The sequence below is a fragment of the Lygodium microphyllum genome, chromosome 8 (genome assembly GCF_053477565.2).
Source record: "Lygodium microphyllum isolate KBCC chromosome 8, Lygodium_microphyllum_v1.1.10, whole genome shotgun sequence".
NCBI lineage: Eukaryota > Viridiplantae > Streptophyta > Polypodiopsida > Schizaeales > Lygodiaceae > Lygodium > Lygodium microphyllum.
The window spans coordinates 159,686,882-159,700,022 of record NC_141142.1 but is presented as its reverse complement, the minus strand read 5'-3'; positions in this window follow the sequence as shown (position 1 = coordinate 159,700,022).

The following is a 13,141-nucleotide window of genomic DNA, read 5'->3' as shown; positions in this document are numbered from 1 at the left end:
GGAGCTGTAATTCTTTTCCATGTTCATAGTTCGATCAAAATGAACATACCAATCAAAACGTTCCTTTGCCATATTCTCCGTGTCTCTTTTTATTAAATGATTGCAAAATCAAGAATATTTACTGCATTTATCACCGCAACTATAGTTGCACACACAATGCCACAAATCCTTCTAGACTCGAGACAAAAGTTTAGAAGTTGCCTTACAAGTCTAGGACTTCTTACTTTGTACATTAAGCAGTATCAAAATCTCTGGCTCACACCTAGAGGCCATGGCTATGAGGAAGTTTCTCTTTCTTCCATAGGACCACTCTATTCTTATTCCACCATATATGTTTGCACAAATCTAACCTAGCTATGTTCCAAAGTTTGCGACTCTCTTCATCAGCATCAGCTTTAATACCAAACAATGTTGCCTTCATCTTGACAATTGAGTAAAGCTTGGTCTTATAGAGCCAATGTTGTATTTTGTTCCACGACATTTTAGCATCCCATTAATGCCAAAATAAATAAGGAATTGACTCACTCTGACACCAATATAGGGGTCAAGAAGGAGACACCTCAAAGATCTTGGCCATTTTATCTTGGTGGGTAACTTCCTCATAACAATCTTCCAAAGCATGAAGTTAAGTCTTGTGTTGGGTATAGCATACCAAGTGCTCTTAATCCTCTTCTTCTCAACATGTGATTGAGTCAATGGGAACTCATTCTTCCAAGCAAGTTGGACCTTCACATATAGGTCATTAGTTGGAGGATAATGATAATCTTTATTCTTCAACTTGCATGTTTGTTTCATTTGTGGCTCACTATGGTTTTCCATATAATGTCTTATCTAACAAACTAGGAGGGTAGCCAATCTTTTTGCTTGATGGTCAAAAGCTCTCTTCTTGTTAAATCCCAAATGTCAATCTATATGGTGATGCCTTCATAGGCCATGGCCTTTGAAAGCTTTAAGTTGACCTTTGAGAATCCATCCTTGAATGTGTCTGCATATCTCCATATTACTTGAAACGGCCTAATCTCCTTTCATGCTAGGATTTTCTATCAACCATAAATCTTTGATGATGGTTTGCCATGCATCCACCAATCATTGCATACTTGCATTTCCTCTTAGTTAGATCTTCAATGTTGTAACCACATTTGTTATCAACCCAAGCTAGATCCTGCCACTTCTACCTTTAGGGGGTAGCTTAACAAAAGGATGTTTTACCAACACTTGTCCATGGTTCATTAGAATCCATCCTCATTATAGGAATTTTTAGTGGGCTTTCAGATATAGAGCCTCCAACCCCAACCCTCCACTCTTTCTAGGTGTATTTATAATTCCCCAAGTAATCAAGTGCCATCCATTTGTGTCCCCATGCTTCCACAAAAAATCTCTTAGCACCCTCTCCATTCTAGCCCATTGAGTTTTGTTGAGAGGTGCAAAACGCACACATATATGTGGTGAAATTAAGAATTTTATCAATGATGACCAGCCTACCCATCAAGCTAATTGGCAAAGTTGAGTAACTCTCGATCTTGATCTCTATTTATTCTAGAAACCATTGTGCTTTTTGTTTGCACTTATGCCTAGAGCTAGTGGGTCCCCAATATATGTAAACAGTTCACCTATATATACAACACCTTTAATCCAAGTTATCGAATCTAATAGGAAGGATCGTTCAATCCTTTGTGCAAAATTTTAGTTTTGCATTTTCTTATTAGTGAGCATGATGCCTTTGCAAACTCATCATGGACCTGCAGTAGTGCATTGACATTTGCCCTTTCAATTGTTGTGAGTGTTCAAGTTATGAAAATCGTTAAGCCCAAGGCTATGAGTTAATCAGGAGGGCCAACAACCAACCTTCATGCACTAATCATCTAATTATTTGGAAAAGATGAGAGATTGAGCCTGCTATCCCAACTTTAGCATTGCCATCAAGGAATAGGACTTTAACCATGCTAATTGTGTCTCAAAACCCATTATTGCCATTACTTCTAGCAAGAAGTCCCATCTAAGCTTATCATAAGCCTTTTCCATATCCAGATTAAGTAGAACAGATTGCCCTCTCTTTGCAATGCATACTCCATTGAAATTGTCAGGTGTAAGAACCCATATTGGGATTTGTGAAGTACCTTGGGCAATATGAAATTGATCCTCATAGCCAAAGCCTTGGCCAAAAACTTATAGATTACAACATCATGAGGGGCCTCCATTGGCCAAGCTCGAGTCTCTTTGAAGATTTGGGAAGAGGTTCCTTGCCTCATACATGCATTAGTAAATGAGCAAATGTATTTGCTATATACTTCCCACAAAGACTTGAAGGCTTCCATTTGAAAGCCTTTAAGTCCAAGGGTCCTCCCCTTCATTTTTCGCATAATAAATAATAGCTCTTCATCTAAAAAAAGGTTGGGCAAGGAGTGTTGTACTCTCTTGCCAAATTGCTTCATCAGGGACAAGAATGCTTCCGTGATCTCCTTATATCTAGGATCTATTGTTGTTGCATTTCCAACTATCGCAAATAGATGATTAACCAAAACCTTGGCAATAGATACATCACGTGTGTGCATTACTCTATTAGGATCTTCTCTAGCCTTGATCATCTCCCTTATTTACTTTGATTGCAAAGATTTGAAGAAAGTAGTGATCATTACATCTCCTTCTAGCAACCGATTTCCCTTGATCTTCATCTTGATATATTTTGCTCTATTTTGCTCCTCCACAACCAATAACATCCACCTCCTAAATGAGAAAAATAAGCACAATGTTGTTAGCATGAACAACAGTAGCGGCAAGTAAAGTTTTTTTACTTTTATCTACAAATTCCATATCCCTCTCTTTTGGCACATAGCTGGAGCCCTATCATAATTCTTCATGATCTAGACTCATCGCCAGACTCAAGGTAGACTATGATATTGAACCAACATGTAACATTATCTCAAGGGAATGGTCTTGACACATTCTAGGGCTTCTTGAGACTATAAAGTTTAGCACTTGCACCATTGATACATTGTACCTAGTTACCATACTTGAGAACTAGTTGGCTAGACTTAGAGGCCTTGGTTTTGCTTTGCCTTGTGTTTTGAGGCAACGGAAGTCATTATCTCGAGTTGTGAGTAATTTCACATAGAGTCTAAACATTGAAAGCTTTCCTTACCTATTTGACAAGGTAAGTGGTGCTTTGCAAGGCATATGGAACTCATCCTTTACTCGTGCTCGAGAAGTATGGAATGTATGGAGCTTGCATAAACTTTTACACAATTAAGATAACTTTACCTCAAGGGTGCTTATTTTTTCCCTTGATCCTAGAGCTATTTTTACCTATTCCAAGAGCTAATTCAAGTAAATGGCTTATTCTAGTTTCAATGACGACCATGGAGAGGAGACATCCTTCGCATGAGGAAATGAGAAGATAATTAGGAGCAAGCCTTACCATTTATGAACCTTGAGACTTATTTGTTTTTGGAGAGAGCCTTGTTCTTGAGTTTGGTTGATGCCTTTATTTCTTTGCCCTCATAGAACATTTTCTTCTCTTATCTACTTTTATATTTTAGAATTTACTCTAGTTTCTTTCTTCACCCTCCCTAGCATTAGAGTTATAGAGTTACTTATTATGATCAAATTGTATGTAAGGTGCAAAGGTTTGATTAGTATCTATATGTAGATTAGTATATGTTGTGAATATAGATTAGTGTTTACAAATGAAGTTTTTTCTTATTTCATGGTTAGCCATGTTTGTTGAACTACACATGCAACTAGTGGAACATTGGATGGAACTCCTATTGTTTCATGAGCTTCAATGCTCTTTGACTCAACCAACTCCACGTGGTCAGTTCACAATCCGATCTTACAACCATCTACTCTCTCCTCACTATCCCAAGTAAGAAAAAAAGCATATAATCGATACTTCATAGTAGAATTGCCTTCATGCATTGTAGTCCAATTGCCTTTGCAAGCTCGTTTGATTGCAATCCAATTTCATTTGAAAGCTCATCGATGGCCTCATGATTAAAGTGGTACTCCTTCAAATTTCCTTACTACTCTATTGTAATCGATTCAATCCTCAAGCAAACCAACGAAGAGAGGAAACGTAGGAAAGATGGAGATATCCCAACCTCAACTCTCACCCTCCAAGCTATGGAAGACAAAGGAGAGGAAGAGAAGAGCACAAGTCACGAGAGAAGCTTCACTCTCCAAGTCCCTCACTTGCACTCTCATTGTCGTACTCTCAATCTCTCACACACTCAATGTGGTGCACAAGACGCTACAATGGAAGTAAGAAGAAGGTAACTCTCAAAGTTGCACACACAAGAATGAACTCCTTTATTTATTTTTTGCATAAATTTGGAATACAAGGTTCTATCCATAAGTCACACCTTATCCACTTTTTAGGCTCTTGAAAGTTCCCTTTTTAACATATGCAAACACTTCGTATTGATTAGATTGATCCTACTCAAAGTGAATAGAAGCTTAATGCCCACAACCTCACATGGCTAAGAGTCTCCCTATTTATTTTAGGATATTTTACACTTTGCATTGGAGCAATCATAGCTCTCGTATTATATAACATTAAAATGACCAAAATAGTTGTAGATTGTGAATAAGAGTGTTTAAATGAATGCAATGCAGCCCAAAAGAAATAATCCCTTCCAAAATCTAGCACATTATACTTCCACTTGACTTTCATCCTTATTTGCTATTTCTAGTTTATATTAACTCCTCTCCTAGGTAAGTGCTAGTCCCATGGCACTCATCATCATAGATAGCCTCCTTTAGGTTGCACTAAAGACATGGAATGCTTGAGATGTTAGGATGTTGTGCTTGGAGAAGTGGCAATATTTATTGATGAGGGATGTTGCTTGGTACTTGTTAACCCTAGCTCAAGACGGAAGAAAAAGAAGTAAAATAAGGAGACAATGGAAGAAGTAGAATGATGGAGAACAAGTGAAGGCGCAAGGATGGCCTCTCAAATCAAGCTAAAGGCAAAAACACATTTTTAAGTGGAAGGCGCCCCACAATTTTTGAAAAGGAGTTCCAAGCTCCCTCCTATGCAAATTGTAAAAGGGTAGACATGCATAAAATAGACCAAGTAGAAGGGAATGGGAAAAAGGACCTTGCTACAATGGTCGGTCATGTAAAAAAAGGGATAAGGGGATAACCGCCCAAAAGGGATTTTAGGGTTTTGTGTATAAAGTTCAAAAAGTGAATGAGAGTTCATTCTTTGGTGTGTGGCAAAGTGGACTCTTCTTCTTCTTCTCTTCTCTTGCTTGCTTGCTTGTGAGTGCTTGAGGGAGGGAGTGTGGTGAGTAAGGGAGCGAGTGTGTGAGGATGGAGGATGGAGCGTGGAGGAAGAGGCTTGAGGATGCTTGAGCTTGCACCACAAATCGTGGAGCTATCGGAGTGCTTGAAAGAGGAAGCAACTCAATCGAGCATCAAGGTAAGCTCACTACACTCATAGAGAGGAATATCGCGTCGGCTATGTGAGAGGTAGCCATTAGTGCTCGCTTGAAACGCTTGAAGGAATAAGTGGTCTGTGGGTCTTGGCGGTTCACCTCTACATTTTGATTTCTTTGCCAGGACACAGATTTAAGCTTGAGTGCTTGCACGCTTAAATCGAGCGTTGAAGTAAGGGTTTCATCCCCAAACCGGAGCTTGAGATAGATCGGAGGTTTTGGGTTTTTAATCCGTACTACAAGTATTTTTGGTATTCGATGATTGGTTGAGTAGGAGAAATCATTTCAATACTTTGCTTTTGATTTTTGTTGCATTTAGAGTAGGATAGGATGGAGAAATCAGAGTGGAAAGCTTAGGATTTGCTGCTGTAAAATAGACTCAAACAAGGCACAAACAAGGAAAAAATGGAAAAAATGAGTGCTCAGATGTGTCAGAGTCGCAAGGAGAGTGATCGAGAAGTCTAAGGTGGTGCTCGGCAAGGGTTTAAGGTCCTGGGTGACTAGGAAAAGCCTCATTTGCAGTCCTGGCTTTGAGTGAGAGAGAGAGAGAGAGAGAGAGAGAGAGAGAGAGAGAGAGAGAGAGAGAGAGAGAGAGAGAGAGAGAGAGAGAGAGAGAGAGAGAGAGAGAGAGAGAGAGAGAGAGAGAGAGAGAGAGAGAGAGAGAGAGAACTTGTAGGTCATGAATCCATGTTGAATTGATCGGAGCGTGTCGAAGTTTTTGGCTAGATTCAGAGACAAGATACCCTTGATCTACACCCTTGCTTGAATTCTAGAAGGTCTTGTAGGTAGTGGTGGCTTTAGAGCAAAGATTTTGAGCAAATTGTAGTCGATAGGTGTTTCGGTCGGCAAAATCGAACACTCTTCCCAATGTCTGATTTCGTGGAATCGGATGCTCGGACCAAAGACCTTGTCCGATCCAGAAGATTGGACACACAGAATCGGACGCATGAAAATCTGACTTGTCCAATCGAACAATCCACTTCTTTCTGATTTCGAGAATCAGACGGACACACCACCTCGTCTGATCGCCATCCAATCACAACAATTAGACCATGGAATCGGACCCAGTGACTTGTCCGATCGGACACCTATTCGAATCGAACCAACAAGCGCCCCTGTCCGATTTCGGGAGTCAAGACAATAGCCAAATTGGACCAACCCACGATGTCCGATCGAACACACCTTGTCCGATTGTAACAATCAGACGACCTAACCCTGTCTGATTCCTAAAATCAAACATTGGTAAATCAGACATCTAATTTTCAAAATCGGACACTGGTAAATTAGACGCAGCTTGAGAGAGAAAACCTAGAAATTTGACAAACCTTGACCAACAAAGAGTGTGACCCGCGCTGGAAGAACCCAACAAATGCCTCACATGTAGTTACAGACCTAGAAATCGTGGCTGAATAGCCAGGAATCGCATATTAGCACGTTTCCACAAGCTTAATGTGTCTGGTGTTGTGGACTGGTTGTAATATCCCAAATTGACCCTAAGCAAGTTGAACGGCATAGCGTAGCAAAAAACCCTATAAGTCGGTGAGGACAGCTAGAAACTGAATATACAACCCTATTCGGCCAACTTATAAACAAGAGCGCTAGAGCTATGTAGACACTTTGCTTTCTCACTCACTCTGATTTCCAATACTCGAAACACACTTGAGACGAGCTAAAAGCCTGATTGCACATGGTGCACGAAAAAGAATACACTCGCATACACATGCACAGAGCTTGAGGACTCGTTGTAATTAATAAGGAACTCACTCAAACATAAAACCTTGAAGGAACCCCCTAGTAAGAGAAGATCCCAAGATATAGACGGGTGATTGAATCCCTAAAAGTAGGACCAAGCGAAGAACACAGCTAAAAAGCTAGACGCAACAAGGACCACCAACACTATCGTGGAAGTGGATCTACCTAGCCTCATCAACCTGATCGACAACTTGGTAGAACATCAAGTCTTGAACATGGAAGGGAGAAGCTCAGGCTGTAGAAGCAACGAAGAACTTGACCTAGGAGATTTTCCTGAGGCTATCCAATAGTTAGTGAACAAATATGATGCTCAAACCTAACTAGAACACCGTGATGAACCTGTAGAGGACATCATAGCAGACCTTGAGGAGGAGAGTAAGCTAGCACATAGCACTTTGCAAGGCCTAACCGAGCATAACCAAGATCAGCAAACTAGGAGCTTATGCCAGAGCATGGAAATTTGAGAGATCTAGAGAGTGCTAGCCCTAGCAGGTAGAAATCAATCAGAGAGCGAGAGAGTGCTAAAAGGAGACCTCACACTAAGCGAGCTTCTGACGAAGCGGTTGCTAGATAACACGTCAGCAGAGTAGAGCGTTGTTGCATTAGCAACATTGCTACTAGCGGGGCTAGGAGTCAACCAAGGCTCTAAGAGCCAATTGAAAATTCATGTGGTAGCAAAGTAGCTGGACAAATACCAAGCAAACAATGACCTATACAACTTTGTGGAGCAGTTCGAGCATGTTTGCGAGACCAATGGCCTCATTAATCCTACTCAACGCTTCCAAGCTTTCAAATTGTGCTTAGGTGACAAGGGCCACAAACCTAGTACACGAGTTTGGATGCTACGGAGTGTGCCAATTTCAATGGCTTGAAAAATCTCTTCATCAAGAGATTTTCCAAACCTGGGTACTCCGATAACCTGCTAGTGTGACTTATGAACATTAAGCAGAGAGAGAAAGAGGACATTCGAGATTATGTGACCCATGTGAGGAGCCTCTTCAAGAGAATCCCTATGGGCGAGAGACCAACTGAAAAAGCGGTGTCTATGGTATTCATTAATGGAATACGAACTAAAGAGCTCTACAAAGCCTTGGCCGTAACTCAAGCTTGCAGTGATATGCACTGGCAAGGGTCTTTGAAGAAGCCATTAGAGTGGATGACTAGCTTAAGGAGAGAAGCTCCAAAGTTTCGAATTGAGAAGAGTCTAGCACTAGGAATTCTGAGAGGACCTCAACGCTGAGTGAAAGACAAGGCCCAAGTGCTCAGGATAAAGGGAAGGGTACTGATTCAGGACAAGAGCTAGTAGAGATGAAGATGAAAATAGACAAATTGCAGGAGATGATGAGATGGCCAATACGTCCACACATCCAATGCGCGCATTGTGGCGGAAACCACCCTCCATCCGATTGTCATGACCCTAGGTCATGACCTTGCACTAATTGCGGTAGGTTCGGCCATGATGCCATGCATTGTCGACTACCCCGAAGACTCCCATTCCCTCAGCCTTACAATCAACCCTACCTTGTGAACAAGCCACCGAACCTCTTTGGAAGGGGAGCCCCATAATGATGCTAGGCAGACCATCCCTAAGATGGAGATAAATCCTAGAGGTATCCCTAGACCACCTGGACCCTACGTAACCCATCCATTGAGTGGCACTCTAGTCCACTACGTGGAGGAGCTGAATGACAATGAGCCTTATGTAAACCCTTATGTATTGTATGATGAAGAAGACAACACAGTCCTTATGGACTGTTGATTAGTACCGGTGATGGCATTAGGTAGAGGGGGAGACAAAGGCCTAGGAGGGCAGACCCAAGAGTCAATCCTGTGTTGGACTTGCAATCATCGAGGACACGTTTCTTCACGCTGCCCCGAGAGGGAGCAAGCGAATAGAGATAAGACTGACCTAAGATGTGCTGAGTGTGGAATCACTCATCTCTTTGTCGATTTCCCTAGACGGAGACCATCCTCTAGTTCGACAAATGAGCCATTGGTTCCATTGGGGTTGTTTGGTGTCGAGACACTCAATGGGAAGGCCATGCCTATAACATTGCATATCATGACCCGCGTGCAAACAAAGCAAGCCATCATATCATTGCCAGGGCCTAGCAAGCTTGACGCAACCTTAGTTGAAAAGAAGAGTCATAGACGGAAGAAAAGGCCAAATGCTAAGGTCACTCTCAAAATCAAAAGTGCAACAACATTGCCTGTTGGAAAGAAAGCCATTGATGCAGAGGTAGAAACATTGACTCCATGGATTGTTGAAAAGGGAAGTGCTAAGGTCGGGGAGTACCCAACCTAAAGTGCCAGCTCAAAGCCATCGAGAAAGTGAAGGTATGGGTGAAGGAGGCCCAAGAGCACCTAAAAGATCCTGAGCCCATACTAGAAGACAAGATCGATGATCTCTCAAGCACAAGCGTGCTAGTCTCTCCCCCACGACCAAAATCAAGGGATGCGATGGCACCACAAGCAGTGTCGCCTAGACAAAGTCTAAAGGCTATGGGCTAGTAAACTAGTCAAGGCCATTGCCCAAGAACTGCTGACTTGAGAGAGAGACAAGCAGCTAGCAACCTCGATGGTGAGATTAGGAAATCCTATGGGGCCTTAACCAAGTATATCCAGTGTCTTGAGGATGAGGGAAACTAGATGCATGTTCTTGCTACCATCAAACTACCGTTCTTGGACAATGAGGAGTACGCACAAGCCATCAAAACGATTAGCAAGACCAAGGACACACCCTTAGTACCAGCCTACATGATGGTTGGAGGCCTACGCAGAAGACCTAATCCTGTCACATTCCAAGTCCCAATCAATAGATGCGAGCTTCTAGAGATCCTAGGGTACTTGACCGACAAGTTGGCTGGCAATCTAACAACTAACCTCAAGCCACTCCAAGATCTCTTGGATGAGCCTGAATGGCGATGGTCCAAGGTGCATGATTTATACTTGAGGTACAATTGGGCTTTAGTCCCTAACCTACCAGGAGCCACTTCAAGATCTCTTGGACAAGCATCATTGGCGATGGGCCAAGGTGCATGATTTAAACTTGAGGTACAATTGGGCTTTAATCCTCGACCTACCAAGAGAGACGTATCAGGACTTGGGAAATGAGAAGCAATCGGATAGAGACAGCTTTGATGATGAATATGAAGACTGTTGTTTCTTCAGTGATGAGAGCAAAAGGGAAATCGATACTATAGAATACAACACTATTGGGGGACGTGTAATGGAACAAATATGAGTTGACTCCAGACCACGCAAGTAGAATACCTTTAGGATGGAGAGAGGAGTCGTGCGTAGGGACTGCGATCAAACCTGGTTGGAGCACATAGGCGCAATTGATTAGGAGCAGACAGGTCTAGCACAATTGAGTGATGCACCACTGCTAAGGATCAACTCACCTTTTGAGCTGCGACCACCAGGAGAGATTGCCTCTTCTAGCGAAGACGAAGAGTTTGATTCTGAAAGTTAGAAGTCAGCTCAGATAGATCTTGAGATACATCGACCTTTCAAGACTATACGCACCAAGGGGAACCTACCCGTCCACCTAAGACGCCGATGGTTAAGGGAGGAACAACGAAAGTTGCCTCGGGAAACGCAGACAAAAGAGCAACGAAAACTACAAGACCTACCAAAGCGATTTACGAAATTCAAAAAAGGAGATATGACCCTATCATTTGGCTGCTCTCTTGTGAGAGTATATTGACATCTTTGCTTGGTCCCTAGAAGAGCTCAAAGGGCCCGATTGTAGTGACTCATAACATACCCATTGTTGTGGGTAAAGGTGCCTTTGCCTAGCCACCAGTGTATTACTACATTGACAGTACCTGCCACCACTGCACACTGCAGGTGGCAGGCACCCATCACCATCACTTTATTCTTTATTCTTTTGGTGACAGTTTGAATAAAGGAAGGCCCGGTCACACATTGTGATTGCTAGAGTTTCCATTTGGTCTCTCTCTCTCTCTTTCTTGCTCTTGCTCTCCCGCCATAGCTCTTCCAAGCAAGCTTTGATCCTTCTCACCTGTTAACTAGTATCAAAGCATGGATTCATGACTACTCGAGCTTGGTTTGTGGCATCTTTAGCTTCCTATTGATTACTTACACTCATTGGGTCTCCTTCTCCCGACAGCCATAGCCGACTCTCCCAAGCTCGCATCACTCCTCGACTTCCCGAGGACCTACTCGGCCCATTTGGGCACCCTCAAGGCATTCCTTCAAAGGTATTGGAGTTCTCTTTTGTTATTTTACTTCGGTCCACATGTTTTGTGAAGCAAGGCAGCCACATTCTCCTGCTTCTTGTGATGCCTACTCTCTACCGGTGACTTTGCCCTTCAAGAGGGAGCTGCTGGGGGTCCTTGACTACTCCCCCAACCTTGCCTTAACCTTGCCCAGCCCTTCCATAGGCCCCAGATCAGTTTGGGCTAGCTTGAAGACCTGCAAACTTTAGCACTCCCATGGCACTCATTGGCAACTTGAAAACACTTCATTTGCACTTGGGAACACCCCCTTGATGCTCAACATTGGTGTTTATCATTGGCATTGATTTGTGGAATGATTTACCTCAGTCCAGGACTATTTTTCATAGTCCATAGGTAGCCATAAATAGTGTTACATTAGCACTTTATGCTTATGCTTGGTTGGCATTGACATTGGTTGCTCGGTTCCCGAATGCGCCCCGAATGCTAGGGAAATGTATACCTATGATGTGAGATGCCTTTGGGGCTGAATTTGCTCAGTCATTGAATTTTTTACAAAGTCCACTGGCAGCCCAAAATAGGGCAACCCTCTATCATTAACTTTATGCTCATGCTACTTAGTCATTCGATGCCTTGCCCGGTCGGTGCCTATACATATGGGAAAGTATGCCTATGGCTTGTCTCTGGACTTGAGTTTGAATTGAGCTATTTTTTCCTCAATTTTGGATATTTATTTGCTGCTGGAATATTTAGGGCTAAAGCTCTTTTGCTTATGTTTGGATATGCCTATTGCATTCGGGCTATATCTCGGATGTATACATTGATGTAGTGAGTCTTTGGGATTGACATAGAGCTTGGATTTGCTCTCGAATCATTGGTTGAGCTTGAGCTCCCTTCACATAGAATTGGGATCTTCATCTCTGATGTACTTATGGCATGTACTTTGCTTATGTCTAACCGATTTTGACATGCTTGGCCTATGCTACTACTACATGCCCGTTACATTGTTTGGAGTTGGATGCTACTGAGCCTTGCTTTGGCTTGACATTTAATTGCCTAGAGCTTACTTTGGCTATTTCTTAGCTTGCCAAAGTTACAGTTTGGATGTACTTGATGTCTATGGATACTATGTACGGATGCTACACAGCCTATATACTCATGAGGTCTTATTGATGCTTGATCTTGGATCTTCTGGCACTAGTACTATCATATGCCCTTGTTGAGCTTCTTTGATTGATATTTACAGCTTTTGTACATGTGGGAGCATCTTGATACGCTTTAGGCGATTTATGCTACTTGAGCATTCGGATACTTGAGACTAGGATCTTCACCTAGATCTTGCATGGTTGATATACAATCGTCCTCATAGATGTATTTGGGCTGGTTTGGGTTGATTTGGGCTTTCGCTTCCTGAGCATACACCTATTTGTGTCAGGTCCTACCAATTTTGTGTACACTTTGCCCTATTACACAATAGGTGTGTTGGCTTACTGACGGATTCATTTGACATGCTTGGGTGTTTGCTCGATGTCCGTATGATTGTCACATGTTGATTTATGCCCTCTTGATACTGGTTATGCTTTGATAGTCAGTGGTTGACTTGGTGCATTCATTTTGCCTATATTTTGCTCTCATTGTACCTGGCTGTAATTCATTACATCAAGCAGTTATGCATGGATTGATGTGGAAATTTCATGGTGAATCATCCCGATTTTATGTACTTTTGATGATACTTGGTGGGTAACATCATTA